The sequence below is a fragment of the Sarcophilus harrisii genome, chromosome 3 (genome assembly GCF_902635505.1).
Source record: "Sarcophilus harrisii chromosome 3, mSarHar1.11, whole genome shotgun sequence".
Lineage (NCBI taxonomy): Eukaryota > Metazoa > Chordata > Mammalia > Dasyuromorphia > Dasyuridae > Sarcophilus > Sarcophilus harrisii.
Genome location: NC_045428.1, coordinates 307,208,915 through 307,231,781, shown reverse-complemented (window position 1 = coordinate 307,231,781; position 22,867 = coordinate 307,208,915). Strand labels below are relative to the sequence as shown.

Here is a 22,867-nt window from a genome sequence, read left to right as displayed (position 1 = left end):
TTTTTAATGAAAAGCAACTGCATTTTCAAAAGCAAAAACATCATGAGAAGATTGGAATTGTTTTATTTTTTCAAATTTCTTTAATGTCTGATTTAATAGAAGACAATTGGATTTTCATATCTGTTTCCATATTCAAATTGTTGTGATGTGTTTTGGTTAAAATATATGAAGAAAATCTGTCCTCACACAGATATATTTTGAAAAAAGGAGGATTATTTTAATAGGCACGTAACATCTTATTATTATTATGAAAATAATTTAGACATTGAAGACCCTCTGAAAGGATGACAGAGACCTTCAGAGGTCCATGGATACATTTTGAAAACTGATCTAGAAACATACATTTTCATTATACTCCTGTTGTGATTTGCATGTTTTTATTTCCCCTCCTTCCTTTTCCTTTGCTTCATCATATATTTGCTTTCTTAGAGCTATAAAATGGCTTGGGATGGAATCACAGAGTCACAGATCCATAAAGAATTACAGACACTGAGAATACAAAGAGAAACAAGTAAATTGTCCTGCCTTCAAGAAGATTTCATTCTGTGGCTGGGGTGTGGAGGTGGGAGTAGGGTGACATATGTATAAATGGATATATACAAAATTTAGGGTAGGGCATAGGAACTGGACCCAAGATATTACTGATAGGGAACTTCCACTAAGGGACTTCCTAACAAATCAAGTTAGGCAGCACTTTTCTGAAATTTATACTCTGAAAGTTACCTATATGCTGAGAATGAATGCCTTGTTCAGTGTCTTCTTATACTTTACTCCTTGACACAAACTTTTTAATCCACTGTCAGTGGCTTTCTGGCTGTTCCATGTAATATTGATTGCTCCATCTTGGCTCCAAGTAATCTCTCCAGATATCCTCTCTGACTGGAATATTCTCCCTCCTCTGTTCAGCCACTGAACTCCCTGTCTTCCTGTAAAGTTCAGCTAAAATACCACCTTCTACAGAAAGCCTCCCCCATTCCTTTTTAATTCTGGTGTCCTCTCTTTTAATTTTTTTTCCTATTCATCCTGTATATACTTTGCTTTTTATATATTTGTTTGGATGTTGTCTATCCTATTTGACTGTAAGTTCCTTAAGAACAGGAATTGTCTTTTGTCTCTTTTTGTTTCCCCAATGCTTAACACAGTGCCTGACACATAGTAGCTTCTTAATAAATGTTTATTAATTGGTTGATTGTTATAGTCAGTATATGTCAGAGATCAGATATCAACTAAGGTCTTTTTGGCCCCAAGACCAGCTTTCTGTTCACTTTGCCACATTGCTGCACTATGCAAAAGATATACAAAATAAAACCAGGTTTTTTTGTTTGTTTTGGGGAAATGCAATGGCAGTAAGTAGGAATGGTGGAGAGGGTGGAGAGAAATGGAGATCAGGAAAAGCCTCCTATAAAAGGTTGCACCCTAAATGAGCTTTGAGGTTACCTAGGGATCCTAAGAGGTAGAAGCCAGATCAGTCCAGGAACAGGGGACAGCATCTCCAAAGGTTCAGAGATCTGATATTGTGTGAGGAGCAGTAAAAAGGCCAGAGTCTTGGACTTTATAGAATGTTATAACTGGAAGGGAATTTGATATCAAGTAATTCAAGTCTTTTTATTTTAGAAATTAATAAATTGAGGCTCAGAGGAGTGGGATGTCTTAACATAGGTCAAAGTAGACAGTGAATAACAGAGTCTATCCATTTACCGTCTCATTCACACCTTTGTTTTCTAGGTAAGAAGAGGAAGAAAGAACTTGTTCTCTTTCCACAAGAAAGGCACATAAAGAGGAAGAAAGAACTTGTTCTCTTTCCACAAGGAAGGCACATAGACAAACATTGCTAAGCATGGAAAACCATCTCTTTTCTCTCTTACCCCCTTGCGACAGATTATAGGGAAAATTGTTGTTCATACCCAGGTAATAATAATAATAATAGTAATAAAAACAATAATATTTGTATAGGACTTTAAGTTTTGCAAAGTGTTTTACAAATATTATTTCATTTTATCCTCATAGTAACTTTGAGAGTTAAATGCTATTATTATTCCATTTTACAACTGAGAAAACTAATGGAGACTGAGATCATTTAACGACTTGCCTATGGTAATACAGCTAGGAAATATCTAAGGCCAAATTTGAACTCAGCTCTTCCCGATTCAAAATCCTCTATTGTAGTCCTTGATGCTTATATCTTGTGTCTTAGTGAATCAAACCACCAGCACCACTTGATCACCTTTCCAACCAAAATAACACAGGATCTTCAACCTAAGAGCTTAGGAAATGGTACCATATGCTATATCTTCCTTCTAGCCTGAGTCCTTGTTTATCATTGAGAGAAAATCACTGTGGAAAAGAATGTGCTTTCCTTGCCTCCACCCAATCCTAACTGCTGACCACATATAGCTGACAAGGAAATAAGTACAAGAATCCTAACAATGGCAGCATGTCCCTCACCTGCTTCTAGCACAGTGCCCTCAGCTATCGTCTTGGGAAGTCATCCCTGTGGAGAATCAGCCTGGCAATGGTTCCTGCAGGTACTAGAGCCATAGCTGTCCAATATCCAGATTGCAAGTTCTTGCCACCAAAATCCTTGGTACTGGCAAGTGGTCCAACCTCAGAACCCAATGTGATTTTATCAGTGGAAATGATACTAAAGAAGAGACATTAAATCTGCTTTGCTGCTGATGCCCTGGAGTCACATAGCCTTTCTCTGACTTAGAGCTGAAACCATCTGCGTGTTGTCTGTGTTGTTAGAATGAGTTCCTTGGAGAATGGGGGTTGTTTAGTTTCCCTATTTGTATCCTAAGCACTTAGCAAAATGCAAAGCACCTAATTGTTTAATAATTTTAAAAAGATATATATCCTTTCATTCATTCATTTATGCCAAATATCACCAGGCCTGTGAGGAAATCAGAGGATGGAACTCTGAATTATATTCAACCATACTTACTTACCTAAAGTCTGGCCTGTACAATACTTTAGTTCTTACAGATATATCTACACAGTCCAACTAGGTCTAATATTCTAATAAGGGGAAGGGAAAGGGAAAAAAAAAAAAAAGGAAGGGAAACCATCTAGTATGTGGCAAGCACTTTGCTAAATGCATTACAAATATCTTTGATCTTTACATCCTGGAAGATGATGGCTATTACTATCTCCAAAGAACAAAATCAGTGTCTATAAGATCTCAGTGTTAATCTGGAATCCTGGAATTATTCACCAAATCTCACACCATCTGGTGCCTCCTCAAAATTGAAAGAAAAGAGGGAGAGTGAATTCCTAGAGACAAAGATGGTGATCATAACACCCTTGAGAATTGACCTCTATAGAACTAGAGGAGTTCTGATATTTGGGAAACTCTTAGACAGAAAGTAAGGATTTAACTTCAAAGTAAGGATATAACAAAGCTGTTATATGGAAAGTCCCTGGTTGCTTATAGAGACAGTGTTATTAATGAAGAAATGGTTAGCTTGCAAGATAAAAGTTATGGAAAATACACTGAAATCTACTCCTTTGATGATAAAAGACATTGCAAGTATATGGTTGGTCCTACCCAATAATAGATTTTGAACTCCCAAGCTATTCTTTCCAGACTTCTCAGTTAAGATGAATAATAGAATTCATCTCTGATGATTTATCAGTGTAGCCTTCTCACCTGGAAAGGACATCAGCAAAATCAACTTCTTTCTGTGACTAAGAGTATGAATGTAGGAAGGCCCTCAATAATATTCCCAATGAGTAGCCATTTGATCATCTAGTACCTTTTAAAAAGCAGTATGTCCTAGTGAATAGAAAACTAGTCTAGAAGCCAGAAAAACCTAAGTTTGAGTCTTCTCTGACATATTCTGTAATCCTGGATAAGTCATTTAATCACCCAGACAACTCTATATATTTTAAGGTATAAAGAAGGTGCCAACTACAATCTGTAGTTGCAGATAAGTTTCTTTACCTGGGAATTTTTCTCTTCTTAATAAAATCATAAGTCCAATTCCTATCCCTGTCTCTATAATGGGTTATTTGTAAAAGTGATACCTTTGTTTCAAGTGTTCTTTGTCAGTCATAAATCCCTTAGAAAACAGTAATCTGCTCAATATGCCACATTACCAAGCCAGTGGACATGGTCTCAGGAGATGAACTCTTCTTTCAGAGAAGAAAAAAAAGGAGTTCAACCATGAGTAACAGGTCCCTGAATTTTCTTACTGTTTAGTGAACAGAAAAACAACATCCTCTGGAAATATCATCTTTGGACAGAAAGAATTTGCCCGAGCAGATGTTGATATTAGTAATGCATTCGAAATCAATTCACATGACACTCTGCAACTGAATGAGGCCGTGTGTAAAGTGGTTTATACTGGAGACAGGAATCAAATGCCAATGTATAAAATGAGGGAATAACAACCAGGTCATGGGGCACTGGGGAAGGATTATATGTTGAATCAGTCAATGACAAAACATTGTAGTAGAAAGCCAGTGTTAGATAGGATTCTATTAAAACATGAAAGAAAATCAGTCAAGTACTCTATGCAGCCCATTAGACCTGAGCTAAAGTACAATTTTCAGGTTTGCTTCTGACAGGGCAGAATTCATGAAGAATTTTTATCAGAGTCTTACAAAAAGCTTTCAAGAATTTCCCACCCATCTGCATAACAATAAACAGAAAGATGTCCCTGAAGTAATGAATAGTGAATAACTACTTGGAAAGTCCAATAAGTTCACTGTTGTATCCTAGATATATAGGGACAATCTTTGCTCACAGTCCATACATTCTAATTTATCTTAACTAATTCTTGTTTTGGATATAATGATATCATTAGATTGGAAGCTCAAAGAGGTCAGGTACTAAAAATAAGAGTTGGAAATTGCAGGAAGGTAGATTTTGACTCAATATGAAGAATTATAATCATTTTAAAAGGAAATGAATTCTCCTTACTGGTATTCTTCAGGTGAAAATCAGATAATGATTTACCATTTTAGATGGAATTTGTATTCTGGATAAGATAAGATAATCTGTTAGTTCTCTTCTTCTGAGATGACATGTTTATTTAATTCAACATAGCATAACTATACACAAATAAATTACTCAATTTAATTTTCAGAGAAGGCACTGTTCAAAATAATTATTAATTATTTAGCATTGGGTTATAGGCAGAATAAGGCTGAACAGGTAAAGGAGAGCTTAAGACTGACTGTAGTCCAATCGGGAAGATATAGGAGATATAATCACAAAGCCATATACAAGGTGATTTTTTATTTTGGTAGAAGTGGGGAATAGGAAAGGAAAAAAGCACCTTAAAAATATCTTCTCATTTGGTCTTTACAACAATCCTAGGAGATAGGTGCTATTATTATTCCTATTTTATAGTTGAGGAGACTGAGACTAGCAAAGGTTTGATTTGCCCAGAGTCACATACCTAGTAATTAAGGATGGATTTGAATTCAAGTCTTTCTAACTCCAGGCTATTATCCAGGCTAATATTCAGTTCTATCTACTATACCACAGATAGAAAGTTTCAAAGAAAAAGATACATACATGTAGACACTGGAAGATAAGTTCTCTGAGGGCAGGGCCTGATGTCAATTTTGACCTTGTATCCCTTGTACTTAGTGCAATATTTAATGCTTTGAATTGATGGGAGAGAGGGGCAAGGAGATGGTCCCTGTGATTCATCAGGATTATTACAGAAACAATTCACAAATGGTTCACAAATACAGAACTTCAATTCAGCTAGTTATTCCTACAAAAGTAACATAGGTTCAGATCTTGAAAGAATTATGCCAGGATAAAAATCAGTCCCAGCATCTAGAGTTAAAGTAATCTTAGAAGTTATTTAGACTACACCACATTATTTTGTAGCTGAGAAAACTGCAGCCCAGAGAGGCAAATTCACCTGATTAAGCTTAACTGTATAGTAAGTGACTAACAGAGCTGGGATTTAAATCCAGATCCTTTGACTCCAAATAGTCATTGAATTTGGAGTCAAAGGATCTGAATTTTTCAGGTATCAGACAAATCAAAACTTGAAAAAAATTTAAAACAGAATTGGTGCTTATTTAGATCACGGTCAATCTCATTTACCTTTTTTTTCTTTTATATGTGAAACATTTCCTTATAGAAGGGAATTACCAATGGAAAAATATCTTTTTTGATATTTTGGACATCTGTCCAATTAGAAGATTAACTGAGGTATTGAGAAAGGTTGGTTGAGTTGCTCAGTTACATAACCAACATATGATAATATTTAAGACTTGAACTCAAGTTGGCTAACTCTGAGAAACTGGCTCTCAATACACTATAAAAGTGCCTCTTTGTTAGCTATCTTTATATTATGAAATGAGCTTACTCTTATTGGAAGCACTGTAAAATCATATAGTCCATTAGATTGAATATAGATCAGCTTAGAAATTTGTATTTACAGGATTCTCCGCAGTGTCTCTTAGAGATAAAAGTCAACAGCTTCAATCAGAAATTTGAACCCCAAATAAGACCTGAGATCAGAGTATTTAGAATTATAAAAGATCATAAAGATTTATGATTCCAACCCCCTTCTTTTACAGATGATTAAGGGTCCAATCTTAAGAGGTGAATGATTTATCCAAAGAAACATAGGTAGAAAGTGGTAGCTGGAATTCAGCTCTCTTGACACTAAATCTAGGATTTCCTTCATTGAATCAGATTGTCATTTAAAGAATTTCTATGATATATATAGCTCTCTCTTCTTTCCTTGACCTTTTTGCCTTGGACAAAAATTAATATTATGATCAGATCAATGGAGCTCAAAATAAACTTTTACAAAGAGAGACTCCAACCTAAGATCATATTCCTAGTATTTGTACTTTTGTACAGATAATGTTAATTCAGAAATTGGACCTCTGGTCATCTTCCCCAAAAGTGAGAGTAGCTAAGATGACTATGTTAAAATTTATTCTCTTTAGTAAGACAGAAAGGGGAGAGAGAGAGAGAGAGAGAGAGAGAGAGAGAGAGAGAGAGAGAGAGAGAGAGAGAGAGAGAGAGAGAGAGAGAGAGAGAGAGAGAGAGAGAGAGAGAGAGAGAGAGAGAGAGAGAGAGAGAGTAAGAGAGACAGTGAGAGAGAAAGAAAAATAATGAGAGAATTCTGCTGCTTTTTTTCCCAAATAAAATCTTAGAGAAATATAATAATAAGGATTTTGAGTCATTGTCTCCATGGGTCTAAGCTCCTTAATATCATGTTCTCTTCCTCTTTTTTCTTAATTATGTACAGAGAGGCTTTTTTGAGAATCTCTGATCTGTTGCCAGGGTTACTGCAGATGAAAGCACTCTGTTAAAATGGCTAGGAAAATTCTGCCTTTTTTAAAAAGGAAGAATACATTTATCTATTTTCTTTTTGGGTGGTGTTAGGAGTTTTTTCTAATGAAGGAAAGGCACCATCTATGAGTTATCCACTGAGAATGGTTTTTAATGAAAAGAGCAGAGAAGGCACTAGTGCACCTAAGAGGTTAAAACAACAGCAACAACAAAATGGACATTTGATAAGAAATAGTGCAGTAGCTTAAGACTGTTACTGTGTTGAGATAATATCTCTATCTCTTTAAATGTGATTTTGTAGAGATGATGTTTTTAAGAGAAGGGAGAGACAATGGAATAGGTGGGAAGGAACTTGTGAGTTTATTTGTAGGCATTAGGCTGGAAATGGGAGCACTCTTGTGTAATCAGAATGACAGATAGCTCAGAAAGCCAATTCCTTTATCAGGAATCTTATTAAAGCAAACTGTCCACATACCGATGGGTCAGAGCCTTTTACAATAATTTGGAAGTGAATTTCATGCTGGTCCAAAATGCCCAAAAAACCTGATTGTCCTTGATAAGCTTGAAATGCTTTTAGCACAATGTTATGTGCTTCTGAGGCCTGTCTAAATGACTTTTCATGCTACTAGTGATGATGGTGGTGGAAATGATCAATGATGTTTGTAATGAAGTTTGCAAGTGAAGATTTCCTGATTTTCTCTGAGGAGAGTTCAAGTTCTGTTCCATATAGTCCTTTTCCAATGCCTAAAAAATGATTCAGGCTCACTCTCTATAAATTTTAATTCAATTAAACAAATATTGAGCACATACATATTCTGTGTGAACATTGTTTTAAGGCCTGATGGGGAAACGTCACAGAAGAAAAATAAATCATTGTTCTTGAACTCAAGAAACTAAAAATCTCATAAAGGAGGCAAGGTAAAAAAACAAACAAAAAAAATTTGAAGAGTAAGCATGCATGAAAAGGTACAATGATGTATCATTAAGTGCTCAAATGAGTGACCATAGGTTAAAGAAGAGGGAGATTTCTACATGTCAGAAGGCTAAGGAAGGCTTCATGGAGATAAAACTTGAGGAAGGGAAAGTTACCTCAATGGAGAATACAAAGGCGAGGATGAAAATGAAGGCTATAAAAGATAATGAGAATAATAGTTGTGAAGATAGTTCATTTATTGGTTCCAAAAATCAAGATGAATAGTTTGGATTATACCCTTCAATAAATGGGGCACCAAAAGGGATTTTTGATCAGTGGAATTGTGTGATGAAAGTGTTCCTGAAAGTACATGAAGCTAGTAATAATTTGTAGAATTGATGAATTGTATTAGCTGTAACATCAACTAAAGAACATATTCACTTAATTATATAAATCATATGTTTTTATGCATTCTAACTCTTAAATGAGTTTATATTTTCTCCTTAATGAGAGTTTTAGTTCTTGAGTTCAAGGACCAAGCATTCTTCTGTGTTCCTTCCCCCATCAAGACTTAACATTATAATAGGCATGGTTTAACTGTCCTACTTGCTTCTAGCCAATGCTGAAGGACTCAGGAGGTTGAAAGTTTATGGCCACTGACTCGTATCTTTAAAAGGCAGTCAGTCACACACAATCAGAAATTTTCAAATCTCTATTTTGAGAGATGAGGGATGGATCAACTTTCCCCCTATCAACCCTAGCCACATGGCGGCTAAAGCATAGGGCTTACTTGGAGAAGCCTGAAAATGTATCCCAGAACCCTAGCTACCTCTTCTGCTTTACATTTCTTTTCCTGATTATAGCTGATCAATTAGCAATTATGCGATGGAAATTTCCAGTCTTGAAGACCTTCTTGGGAGTTTATGTCCAAAAGAATGTAGGTCCCTTTATCAGAGCTAAATGATATCAAAAGAAGGATTTTCTGCATTGAAAATAATCAATGATAAAAAGGATGAGCCAAAGTCCTGTGAAATATTCTATTCAGTAGTCCTGGCAAACATTTTATTATTTTTTTTGTGATTTTTAAGTCTCACCCTTCCAGAAGAATATAATAGTGGTTATTACTGCCACTTATTTAAGTTTTTATTAATGGATGCTTATAACATTTGTTTTTTCTGGTAAGCAGTTAAAGAAGCTACCATCACTGGTTAGTGAAGAATCATGGATTTTTCCCTTTTACAACCTAGTTGTCTTGGTCACATTGCCTAGTTCCCACTAAACATAAGACACCCACTGTTGGCTTAAGGCTGAGTCTTCCCCTCCCCTCCCCCCTCTCTGGCTAGCTTTCCTTAAGTCCTACTACATTCTGACCCTTGGAATTGTTCTCCTCTTTATTGGGGACCATCTGTCCTTCCATTGCTTCACAAGGTCCTTGGGGCATTGCTAATACCCCATTACTTTCCCTGACAGAATATAAGTGCTAACTGGCTTTCCCATCTGCTATAAACTGAATATGAACATGAATTCTATTTATGTCCTGTCTTTACCAATTAAAATGTAAGACCCTTGAGTGCAGGGACTGTATTTTTTCTATTTGTATCCTTGGTACTTATTACAGTGCTCGGCATACAGTAAGCCCTTAATAAATGCTTTCCTATTCTAATCTCAGCCCCAGATATGAGCCAAATCTAAGTTTCAAGAATTCTTTTCCCAGAGGATTGGAGTTGGGACATGATAAGACAAATGACATGAAAAAATGAATTTGAACCTTATTTTAGGTGCTAGATTTTTGAAGATTAAAGCCAATCACCACACATATGGATCCAGGGTGAGAATTCTTTGATTGAAGGAGAAGCCATATGTGCAACAGTTATAATTGTTAGCTATCAAGTGCTTTATCACTGTTGGGGAGCAGCCCATATGCTTAGGGTTCAACTTAATTTCTTTACTGAATTTGTAAATAAAATCGTATTGTGTTGCCATTGGATGAAATGAGACCTCCCTTTGAACTGCCCTTTATATTGACAGTGACCCACTGAAGAAAAATGGTGTATTTTCTGAGAGGTGAGAAAACTGGGGGGACAGGATTGGGGCCGTATTGAGAGTGAGGAGAAAAGATAAATAGCAAGGATGATGTATAAAGGGAGGCTGAGAAAGAAAATAATGAGCAAAAATTATAGATGGAGGGAAATTCACAAGTAATAATCACAACTTGGAATGTCAATGGGATGTTTATAGCAGTTCTCTTTATGATGGAAAAGAACTGACAATCACAAGGATCCATAACCCGGGGAATGGCTAAATAAGTTGTGATGTATAGTTGTGATGGAATACTACTGTGTTATAAGAAATAATGAGCTCAAAGGTCTTAGCAAGGCATGGGGCAACTTGCATGAAATGATGAAAAGCACAGTGAGCAGAACCAAGAAAATATTGTGTACAGTAACAGCAATATTTTTAAAGAACATCTTTGGAAGACTAACTTATTTTAACTATTATAAATGCATACATTAAAAATAAAGGACACATGAAAAAAGATGTTATCTGGTCAGACTGGCTAGAATGACAGGGAAAGATAATGCGGAATGTTGAAAGGGATGTGGGAAAACAGGGACACTAATACATTGTTGGTGGAGTGGATACAACCAACCATTCTGGAGAGCAATTTGGAACTATGCTCAAAAAGTTATCAAACTGTGCATACCCTTTGATCCAGCAGTGTTACTGCTGGGCTTATATCCCAAAGAGATCTTAAAGAAGGGAAAGGGACCTGTATGTGCACGAATGTTTGTGGCAGCCCTCTTTGGAGTGGCTAGAAACTAGAAACTAAGTGGATGCCCATCAATTGGAGAATGGCTGAATAAATTGTGGTATATGAATATTATGGAATATTATTGTTCGGTAAGAAATGACCAACAGGATGATTTCAGAAAGGCTTGGAGAGACTTACATGAACTGATGCTGAGTGAAACGAGCAGGGCCAAGAGATCATTATATACTTCAACAACAATACTATATGTTGACCAATTATGATGGACCTGGCCATCCTCAGCAATGAGATCAACCAAATCATTTCCAATGGAGCAGTAATGAACTGAACCAGCTATGCCCAGAGAAAGAACTCTGGGAGATGACTAATAACCATTACATTGAATTCCCAATCCCTTTATTTTTGCCCAGCTGCATTTTTTATTTTCTTCACAGGCTAATTGTACAATATTTCAGAGTCCGATTCTTTTTGTACAGCAAAATAACGGTTTGGTCACATATAGTTATTGTGTATCTAATTTATATTTTAATATATTTAACATCTATTGGTCATCCTGCCATCTGAGGGAGGGGGTAGGGGGAAGAAGGGGAAAAATTGGAACAAGAGGTTTGGCAATTGTCAATGCTGTAAAGTTACCCATACATATAACCTGTAAATAAAATAAAAAAAAATTTAAAAAAGATGTTTTCTGTATCCAGATAAATGATAACTAGAAGTATATATATATATATATATATATATATATATATATATATATAATAACTTTACATGTATATGTGTGTATGAGAGAGAGATACAGAGAAAGACAGAGAAACAAAAAGACAAAGAGACAGAGAGACAAAAAGAGATGTGTATGTGATATTAATGTTTTATTCAGTATATAAGAAAGAAGGGCATTGATTCTTCCCTAATTTTTTGACTATCCTGAGAATCAGAAGTTGGGTTCTAATCCCAATTCTGTGTGACCATGGACAAATCCATTACCCTCTCTGGGAGGGAATTTACAAGGGTCCATCTTTTTCTTTAAAATGAAGAGATTGCACAATATACAATCTTTGAGAACACTTCCAGTGTTAAAATTCTATAATTTTGGGAAATCTTCCAAAGAGCATTCATTTTGGTGTTTCCACAATTTACTAAATTGATAAGATTTGGGATTCTCCAGAAACTACCCTATCAAAAATTCAAAGTGAAGCTTTGGAGGGTTTGGAATTGTTTATGAAAATATTTTGGTGCAGGTGTGTTTAGTCTTACCGAATAGGAGATGACTTAGTTGCCTCCTTTACTTTGCCTGTTGGCCTCAGTAGTGATCCTATTAGCAGAATTCTGGAAGCTGCTTATATAAGTTTTTCAGTTCAGAAAGAGCAAAGGAGCCTCTAGCTGTCTGCAGAGGCACTGATAAGGATAGAATTTATTTTCAGCAAGACATTCTTGTGTCTAACTTTGCAGAACAAAGGATGTTACAGAGTGAAAGGGGAAAAACCATAAAGTAATAATATAGACAAGTTCTAGAGATGAATGCATCCTGGTTAACTCAGCATAATACTAAAATGTGCAGTGAAAGAGAGCATGAATATGTGGAACTATATATTTCGTATATTTTGTATTAGCCATTTGTGTGCATGTGTGTGAGCATGTGCTGTGTGTGTGTATATGTCCAGATTTGCAATTTTTATTCCTCTGGGGAAATCCCTGGTATGGTAACAGATGAGCAATTCTTGTGCTATTCAATCTTAGTATGGCATATTGTAAAAATAAAATTTATCTATTGTTATACAACTAATATGTATTTGAGCCCAGACTTCACCCTTGTTCTTCCTGACCCCCAGGTCAAACAAATATTAATTATAAAATACTTATAGTCAAGAATTAATTGGCTCCACTAATGGAATGGAGAAATAGTACTGAAAATCTAGGAAGTCAATTACATTTGATTTGAAGAGACATTTTTATGTTAACATTTGAACAGTGTGAATCTATTGTTCTGAGGAGTTCCTAAACAAAATGATAATGCTGAACATCTAAGATCCTACTAAGAAAGAGTCTAGAACCTGCTTGGTGTGCCTGGATCAGTCCAGGTGACTCTCGTGTCTACCTATATAGCTCACATTTTTTTTCTTGAACTCAAGTTCCACACCAATCATTACCTGCTGAACATCTGCACTGGAATGTCTCACTGAAATATGGAACTTGATATGTGTAAAACAGTACTATCTTCCCCTGGAAATTTGCCTTTCTTCCAAAGATCCCCATTTCTCCTGAATTTTTCTAGTTAGTCTTCTTGGAGTTCTTGGCTCTCCTTCATTCAACCCTGCCCCCATATCTAATGAGTTTCCATTCCTGTCAAATCTACTTCTACAACATTTCTTGTTTCCATCACCTTTTCTCCAGCCATTTGACCACTGCTACTCATATGACCACTTCCCTAGAATAGGACTTCCTCATACCTCACTTCTTATATTGAAATGATCTCCTAATATATCTCCTTGCTTTTAGCATCTCCCATTTCCAACTTAATTCCTACACAGCTGCCAAAATAATCTCTTAAAATATGCCAGACCATGTCATTTTCCTTGTTCAAGAGTTTTCGGTAGCTCTGTATTACCTCTAGAATGAAATGGAAATGCCTCAGATTGGTATTTAAAGTCCTTCACAATACAGTTTCAATCAAGCTTATTTCATTTTACTTTTCTTCATATACTCTATAATTTATCTAAACTGGCTTAGTTACCATTACTGAGCAAGACATTTCACATCTTTCCTTTGTCTTGTCTACAAGGCTAATTCCTTACCTTCTTCTCTTAGAATCCTTAATTTTTGTAGAACTATTAGCTAATCACTTACATGGATTAGTACTTGTGGAATGGAGTCCTTACATATTTTGGAGAGAATTGTATTTGATTGTAAACTATAGGGAAACATGTAAGCAAATAGAAATTCTTATGTAATGCCATATAATCTGTGGATAATCAACAAATGTAATATAAAATAATACTAATTCTAATAATAACTAGCATACTAGCATATATATTATATATATATATATATATATATATATATATATATAACACTTTAAGGCAGGAATAAAAATTGCAAATCTGGACACATACAAATACACATGTTCATACACATGCACACAAATGGCTGATGCCAAATATACTAACTATATAATTCCGCATTTCCATAGTTTCTTTGATTCTATGTTTTGGTATTATGCTGAGTTAATTAGCATGCATTCATCTCTAGAACTTCTCTATATTATTACTTTATGTAATTTTCCCTTTAACTCTTTACATCCTTTGTTCCATCAAGTTAGACACAACAATGCCTTGTTCAAAATAAAGCACTTTACAAATATTATCTCATTTTGTCCTTAACAACCCTAGGAGATGGCTGTTAATATAATTTACATTTTATGGATGAGGAAACAGAAAAAACAGAGGTTAAGAGACTTACCTAGAATCACACAATTAATATGTATCTGAAGCTGGACTTTTAACTCAGGTCTCTCTGATTCAAAGTTTGGGACTCTAGATACCATGTCACCCAGCTACCTCTAATAGAAGGAGGTGGTAGAGAAAAAGAAGCACAAAGCATCTAATATCTGGTGAGATTTGGTTCAGACAAGGTTCCATATTTCCAAAGAAGGGAGAATGGCACCTACATCTTTAGTATTTCTCCGCTAAACAAAAAATACACTTCATAGATGCTTCTTCAGTGAATGTTATTTTGCAGTTTCTGTAGTTATTTCTCATAGTCCTGTTGAAAATGTAGGCATGTGATGAACAGAGATCATATCTCTAAGGGCTGAAAGAAGTTATGTCTGGTTCAAAATAATCTTAGGTTAAATTTTTTTTAAATTTTGGCATACGTATTTTCATGAGAACCTACATCTGTGATAAAGCTGTAACAATGCTAAATAATATTACTATACCATTTGGCTAATTCAGTCAAAAACTATTTACTTCAGTGATAGAATTCATGAATTTATCATTTGGCAACATATTAATAAAAAATAAAGATTCCATTTCGTTTTGACTGAATTGTCTCCTCTTCCATGCATGGAATTCTGAAGCCATGATCTGTAAGTGGAAATGCTATGGATAAAGACCTATATTCTCTTAGTAGGCATCAAGAGGTTGAATTTTGCAGGATGTTTCCAGTCAGCCAGAGAAATTCAGAAACTCATTTCCAGATCACCAAATGTATGCTGTATTTCCCAGGGACTCACTTAAGCATGTTCACCCTAAGCAATGAATCCTTCCTTCATTCCTTGGGGAACTGATTTTAACAGGCACAAATTTGCTGTATTCCTAATACCTCTCACATCCTTCCTGTAGGTGTGAGTACCTCAAATGTCACCTTCATAAAGCCTCTTTTGTTCCTTTGGCTGGTAATAACTTCTTTTCCAAGAAGCTCACAGAATATTTTTGTGTTGCAGCTCTCTAATATTCATGTCATGCAATACTAGGTATTATATTCATGTGTGTGTGTGTGTGTGTGTGTGTGTGATTTCCCTTGTAGGCTGTAAGTTTCAAAAGAGTAGAAACTATCCCTTATTTAAACATTGAATATCCTAAAGAACTTAGAATAGTGCTCTGCACACAATAGGTCCTTTAAAATGTTTATTGAATGAATGAATGAATGAACATAGTTTTCCATAACTGTCAATATTAATATTACCTTGTATTCAACTTTATGGCAAAATTTTGATTGGTAATCAATTTCCACTGGAAGAACTTTTTGTAATATCATAGAGGAACTATTTTTTAATAGAAAAGATACTCAATTTTTAATACATTCAAAAATATACTGCATGTGCACACATCAAATATATGTGTGTACTAATTGTATTTTAAATAGTATTTAGTTGTCATAGAAGCAATTCTTTTGGGGGGGGGGTCATGGTAGGACTATACTGTTAGTGGTAGAGAGAGGGAAAATAGGTACAGCAAGTTTTTAGGTGGGCAGTGTCCATGTGATATTATTGTCAGAAGTATTGGGAATTTTTTTTAAAAGTAAATTTTTCTCTATTTCTTTCTTAGAGCTAAAATTCTTTACACAGTGACTTGTACATAAAAATAACTCATTTTAAAAGCACTTAAAACTTTATGAAATATGTTTTTCTCTCATAATGACCTTGATTTAGGCAGTACAAGTATTAAGACCCTTCAACTTAGATCTGAGGGAACTGAGAATCTTAAAAAGATTAAGTACCTTGCCCATAGTGAAATAGGTGACTAGATCTGAGGCAGAATTCAAATCCAGGTCTCCTGATGCCTCATCTGCTGCATCACATTGCAAGTAGTAGACATTCATTCACAAAATATGGATTCATTCAATAAATATTTGACTAAGTGATTTGAATTAAACCTGAATAATGTAAGCATCGGCTCTCAGTGGGAAATGAGGTTCCTGAAATTCTATTTTACTCTATTAAAATGTAAGGTACTTGAGGGTTTGGGTTTTTTTTTTTTTTTTTTTTTTTTGTATCTCCAGCACTTAGCACAATACTTGGCACATAGGAAAGACTTTATAATTTAACCATTCCATCTATTAGTTCATTCATTCATTCATATTTTTTTGCAACCATAACTTTTCAAGCCCACCCTAATTATATTATTCCTTTATGATTACTTAAATATCTCCACTGTTACAACTGCCTATCTCAGAGTAGGCACTTGATGAATGCTGGTTGATTGATTGACTTAACCTCTCCAAGACTCATTTTCTTCATCTATACAATGAAGAAAATAAAACTTACATTACATACCTCAAAGTATTGTTGTGAAGAAAAGGCATTGTAAACCATAAAGCCATATATAAGTTTCAGCTGTTGTTGCTATGACAATCTGGAAGAATTCACAACTTAAAAGTTCTAGATTCTTGGTAACAACATAGCTGACTTGATATATTTGGTAATCTGGGAATGCCATAGACCCCCAAAACATATATGGGAGTCTAACTGGAAGCAGCATGTCAGAAAATGAATTCATTCTTTCTACCAACAGTACCTGAACAACTCCAGCCTCGAGAGACATCAGGGAAGCCTTCCAGGAAGAAAAATGGTGTCAAAACTGTTGATGTTCATTAACTTTGATTGGGCCAAGAAAGCTTGAAAAACACACCACTTCCAGAAGTCCTTGAGCAAACAAAATATAAATCCCCCAAATTCACATACCCCAAAATTTCACATTTCTGTTGGCATCTGTTGTGGCCAATTGCAATGACCCTCTCTTAATATGTCTCCCTTTCCCCTCTTCATGGATTAATTCCCAGGGAAATATTGTAATGGATCTTATGAATCCTCTTTTTCCACATTACTTTTTACCCATATTCTTCTACCCTGCTTCCTGCCCATACCTTGCTGGCCATTGCAGTTTGGTCAGCTGTGACAAACTCTTTCTTTCCACAATTGGAAATGTCTTAAAATTCAATCACCCTGAGGAAAAGTACCTAATTTAGTTAAATTTTGCATTAAATTATTAAGATGAGATATTTTCCTTGAAGTTGGTTTTAATAGTGAAAAAAGCAGAATAAGCAAACAGCTATTTCTACATTATAGTAAGAAAGATACCAAAAAATGGGTAAGAAAGAAAAAAGGACCTAGAAATATAAAAGACAAATTTTCCCTGTTCATAATTCTGTCTGGGCTAGCAGTTCTCAAACTATTTTGTCTTCAGGACTTTACAATCATAAAAATTATGTAGGAGCCCTCAAAATGGTTTTGTTTATGTGTATGTTGATATAATTTAGAAATAAATATGAACATATTACAAATTAAAATGTCAGCATTATTATGAAAATGTTTTTTACCTCATGGATCCCCCCTGAAAGAGTCTTGGAAATTCCTAGTGGTCCTCAGACTATACTTTGAGAATGCTGGTTCAGGAGAAAGGTTTTGTAAAAGAGGGAATTAAATTACTCAAACATTCTTAGTCATAGAAAGTTGTATAGAGGGATATGCTAGTCAAATCATACCATTTCCCAGGAGCCAATTGTTAAGTTTTCAGCATGAGCATTTATACTTCAGAATCAACAAATGCTGATGAATATTTTTATTTTTTTAGATTTAAGGAAGTATCACACAAAAAGTTAATAAAGCAAAGATAATGAGTAAAGGAAGGGACTCACTGAACTCTCCCCTCGAATCCTCCAAATTCCTTTAAATAATGATTCTTAAAATTTTTTTAGAGCATCAGAACACTCAAAAATATGGAGTAGAATATTTTCCAGCCAAAAACAACTTAGAAAGTCAGCAAGAATGATCTGTGGCACAGGGTGAGAGTCCAGCTCATTAGTGCCAGTGCAGACCATGCCAATACAACCACAGCCACAGCCCTGGCCTGGGCACCAGCAAACCAGAAACAAACCTTAGGTCTCTGAATCAATGGCAGGACTGTTGACTTTTAGACCTCTTAGCCCAGAAACACCAAAGACAACTTGGAGGTCAGTAGGGAAAATTCATCAGTAGGGGGAGAGGACTTTGGGAAACCAGCAAACCATGAGTTGGAACGGGCAGCAATCACAGCAGCAACTTCTGGAGGTCATTTTTACTAGCACTGAAGAAGGATTCTGTTGCTTTAGCACACTAGAACTTATAGCTACAATGGAGCAGGAACATTCCCCATAGTTCCAAGATATAAAAGATTGCTTGTGGTCAGGTCTCTAGAAGGACCTGACCTGAAAACAGCTGCACAAAAACCACTGAAGACAGTGCACCCTTCGCCCTGGAAACAGAGCCTTCCTCTAACAAAAAGTTAAAAGCTAAATATTAGACTGGGAAAATGGAAAATTTTTCTTTTGTAAAAAGATGCTAACCATAGAAAATTACTATGATGACAAGAAAGATCTTAACACACACTCAGAAGATAACAAAGTAAAAGCTCCTACATTCAAAGCCTCCAAGAAAAATAAGAATTGGGCTCAGGCCATGGAAGAGCTCAAAAAAGTATTTTGAAAATCAAGTAAGAGATAGAGGAAAAATTGGAAAGAGAATTAAAAGTGGTACAAACTAAATAATGAGAAAAAGAATGCCTTAAAAAGCAAAATTGGCCAAATGGAAAGGAAGGCACAAAAACTAACTGAGGAAAATAATTCCCTGAAAATTAGAATTGAGCAAATGAAAGCTAATAACTTTAGGAGAAATCAAGAAACAATAAAACAAAAACAAAAGAATAAAAAAATGAAAACAATATCTAATTGGAAAAAAATTGACCTGGAAAATAGATCCAGCAGAAATAATTTAAAAATTATTGGTCTACCTGAAAACTCTGATCAAAATATGAACCTAATCATTATCTTCCAATAAATTATCAAGTAAAACTATCCTGATATCTAGGATCAGAGTGATAAACTAAATATTGATAGAATCTACTGATCATTTTCTAAAAGAGATTCCAAAATGAAAATTCCCAAGAATATTATAGTCAAATTCTAGAACTCCCAGGTCAAAGAGAAAATATTGCAATCATATAGGAAGAAATAATTCAAGTATAGTGAAGCCACAGTCAGATAACACAAGATTAAGCAGCTTGTACATTAAAGGATAAGAAGCTTGGAATATTATATTCTGGAGAGCAATGGAGCTAGGATTACAATCAAGAATCACCTACCCAACAAAACAGTATAATCCCTCAGGGGAAGGTGAAAATTCAATGAAATAAGGACTTCAAAAAAATTATAATAAAAATACCAGATCTGGATAGAAAAAAATTCAAATATAGGACTCAGGAGAAGCATAATGAAATAGTCATTATTTGAGGACACACAGAAATCATAGAATTGATGAATCTGAAAAGATCTCAGAGGCCATTCAGTCTAATCTGCATTTGTAGAGGAATCTCTTATAATATCTTCAAGAAATAACTTCAAGAATAAGTGGTCACTCAGTTTTCTATTTGAAAGTCTTCAGTCAGGGAGAATTCCCTGACTTCTTAAGGTAGCCCCTGATCCTTTGAGATAGTCTAATTGATTGGAAATTTTCCCATTACTATCCACTTTATATGGAGCTACTCACTACAATTCTAGTTAGTACTCCTAGTTATGCCCTCCAGAGGAAGATGACCCAATTCTAATCAATATTCCAAATGACATCCTTTCAAATACTTGAAGGGAGTTATCATGTTCTTTCTTTAAGTCATTTCCAGCAACAACAAGCTCACTTCCTAAAATTATCCCTTATATTCCATGTTGTTAATGTCCCTCACCATTTTCATTACTCTCTTCTAAATACTTTCTAGATTAACAATGTGCAAGCTAATGCAGACAAGATTAGACGGGAAGCAATAAACTGGGAAAATATTTTTACAGTCAAAGGTTCTGATAAAGGCTTCATTTCCAGAATATATAGAGAATTGACTCTAATTTATAAGAAATCAAGCCATTCTCCAATTGATAAATGGTCAAAGGATATGAACAGACAATTCTCAGATGAAGAAATTGAAACTATTTCTAGCCATATGAAAAGATACTCCAAGTCATTATTAATCAGAGAAATGCAAATTAAGACAACTCTGAGATACCGCTACCCACCTGTCAGACTGGCTAGAATGACAGGAAAAGATAATGCGGAATGTTGGAGAGGATGTGGGAAAACAGGGACACTGATACATTGTTGGTGGAATTGTGAATACATCCAAACATTCTGGAGAGCAATTTGGAACTATGCTCAAAAAGTTATCAAACTGTGCATACCCTTTGATCCAGCAGTGTTACTACTGGGCTTATATCCCAAAGAGATCATAAAGAAGGGAAAGGGACCTGTATGTGCATGAATGTTTGTGGCAGCCCTCTTTGTAGTGGCCCAAAACTGGAAACTGAGTGGATGCCCATCAGTTGGAGAATGGCTGAATAAATTGTGGTATATGAATATTATGGAATATTATTGTTCGGTAAGAAATGACCAACAGGATGATTTCAGAAAGGCCTGGAGAGACTTACACGAACTGATGCTGAGTGAAATAAGCAGGGCCAGGAGATCATTATATACTTCAACAACAGTACTATATGATGACCAATTCTGATGGACCTGGCCATGCTCAGCAATGAGATCAACCAAATCAGTTCCAATGGAGCAGTAATGAACTGAACCAGCTATACCCAATGAAAGAACTTTGAAAGATGACTAAAAACCATTCCATTGAATTCCCAATCCCTATATTTTTGCCCAGCTGCATTTTTGATTTCCTTCACAGGCTAATTGTACAATATTTCAGAGTCCGATTCTTTTTGTACAGCAAAATAACGGTTTGGTCATGTATACTTATTGTGTATCTAATTTGTATTTTAATATATTTAATATCTACTGGTCATCCTGCCATCTGGGGGAGGGGGTGGAGGGAAGGAGGGGAAAAATTGGAACAAGAGGTTTGGCAATTGTCAATACTGTAAAGTTACTCATACATATAACCTGTAAATAAAAGGCTATTAAAATAATAATAATAAAAAAAAGATTAACAATGTGCTTCCTAAAAATGTGATGCCAGCTTATTTTATAGATGAGGAAACTGAAGCAAATATCATTAACTGACTTGCCCAGGGTCTTACAGATAGTCTGAAGCTAGTATCAGAATCTAGATTTGCACTGAGATCTTTGTGACAGCAGGTCTGGTATTCACTGTGCCACCTAGCTGTCCAAAGTGAAACAGAGAAAAAGTTAATAGGGAGTTTTCTAAGTTAATATCTTAGGGAAGGAATTCTTATGCACAGTTTAGTGGCTGCTGTTTCTTTTTGAATTTGATATCAGTGTTCTAGACGTAAGAAAGTGATGGACACAATGTTAATTCAGATTAAATTTAAAAGTGTGTTGTGCATATTTTTTTCAGCAAGTTAGTTATTAAATATTGACCAGCAAATTCTTACTTTTGATACACTAAAATGTCTAAGTCTTTTTTGAGTCAAACCCTTATTTAACCATATTTCCCTATCTTGTGATTTATTCTTAACCCAAGTATAGCAATTTAAATTTGTCTTTAATAGGTCATATCTTATTATATTTGGCCTGATATTCTAGACGATCAGTATCTTTCCAGATTTGACTCTGTTATCCAAAAGATTAGAAATCACCCTCCATCTGCAAATTTGGTAAACATGATATCTATGATTTTATCCAAGTCATTGATTAAAAATATTAAATGCATTGGGTCAAGTTTAATAGTTGTGACTCTCCATTAGAGACCAATCAATCAACCAACAAGAATGTGTTAAACATGAACCATGTGTCACACTGGGACAATCTCTTTGGTTGACATTAACACATTAATGACTACTTTTGAGAGTCAGTCATGCTGTTTCGGATCCAACTGTAATGTCTTGCACACATCTTTTCTTTGTCCACAAGGATATCATTATAATGTCAAATACTTTCCTGAAATTCAGGTAAATAATATCTATCACTTTTCACTTATCTATTCACTTATTATTTTTCACCGACTGAAAGTCATCTCAGTCAGATGACTCTAAATTGTTTTCTGTGATAGTAACAATTCTAGATCCTTTGTCATTAATTTATTATGAAATTCCAAGTGAAAATTTGAATTCTTCTTTCTGAAATGTGCTTTGGCAAGATGAAAATGTATCTAAATGGCTTTCCCTGTCTGTGGTTCACATGGCCTTTTTTTTTATAACAGGAAATTTTATTTTCTTTCACAGACTCTATGATTTCCTTGTAGTAATACTGTGCCTACACTTATCATACGGCATGAATCCAAACATGCTGCTCATTAAAGTTCTGGAAATTCAGGGTCTGTGCAAAAGTAATTCTCCTAATCATAACAGTCAGTAATAAAAAGAAATGATTAGTCAAAACAAGGTGGGACCCTGCTGAGATGCTCTGTTTTACTTGGGTTTTCCATAACATCTAAGAATGTGGTATTACATACTTTACAAAACACTAATATTTGTTAAAGTT

At 35.1% G+C, this 22,867-nt stretch overlaps 1 protein-coding gene across 5 annotated transcripts in view; it reads right to left on the bottom strand.

Annotated features, from left to right (window-relative positions):
• EPHB1 (EPH receptor B1) overlaps window positions 1–22,867 on the bottom strand; it is a 705,608-nt gene that overhangs the window by 178,930 nt on the left and 503,811 nt on the right. The gene's annotated exons all lie outside the window — the stretch shown is intronic.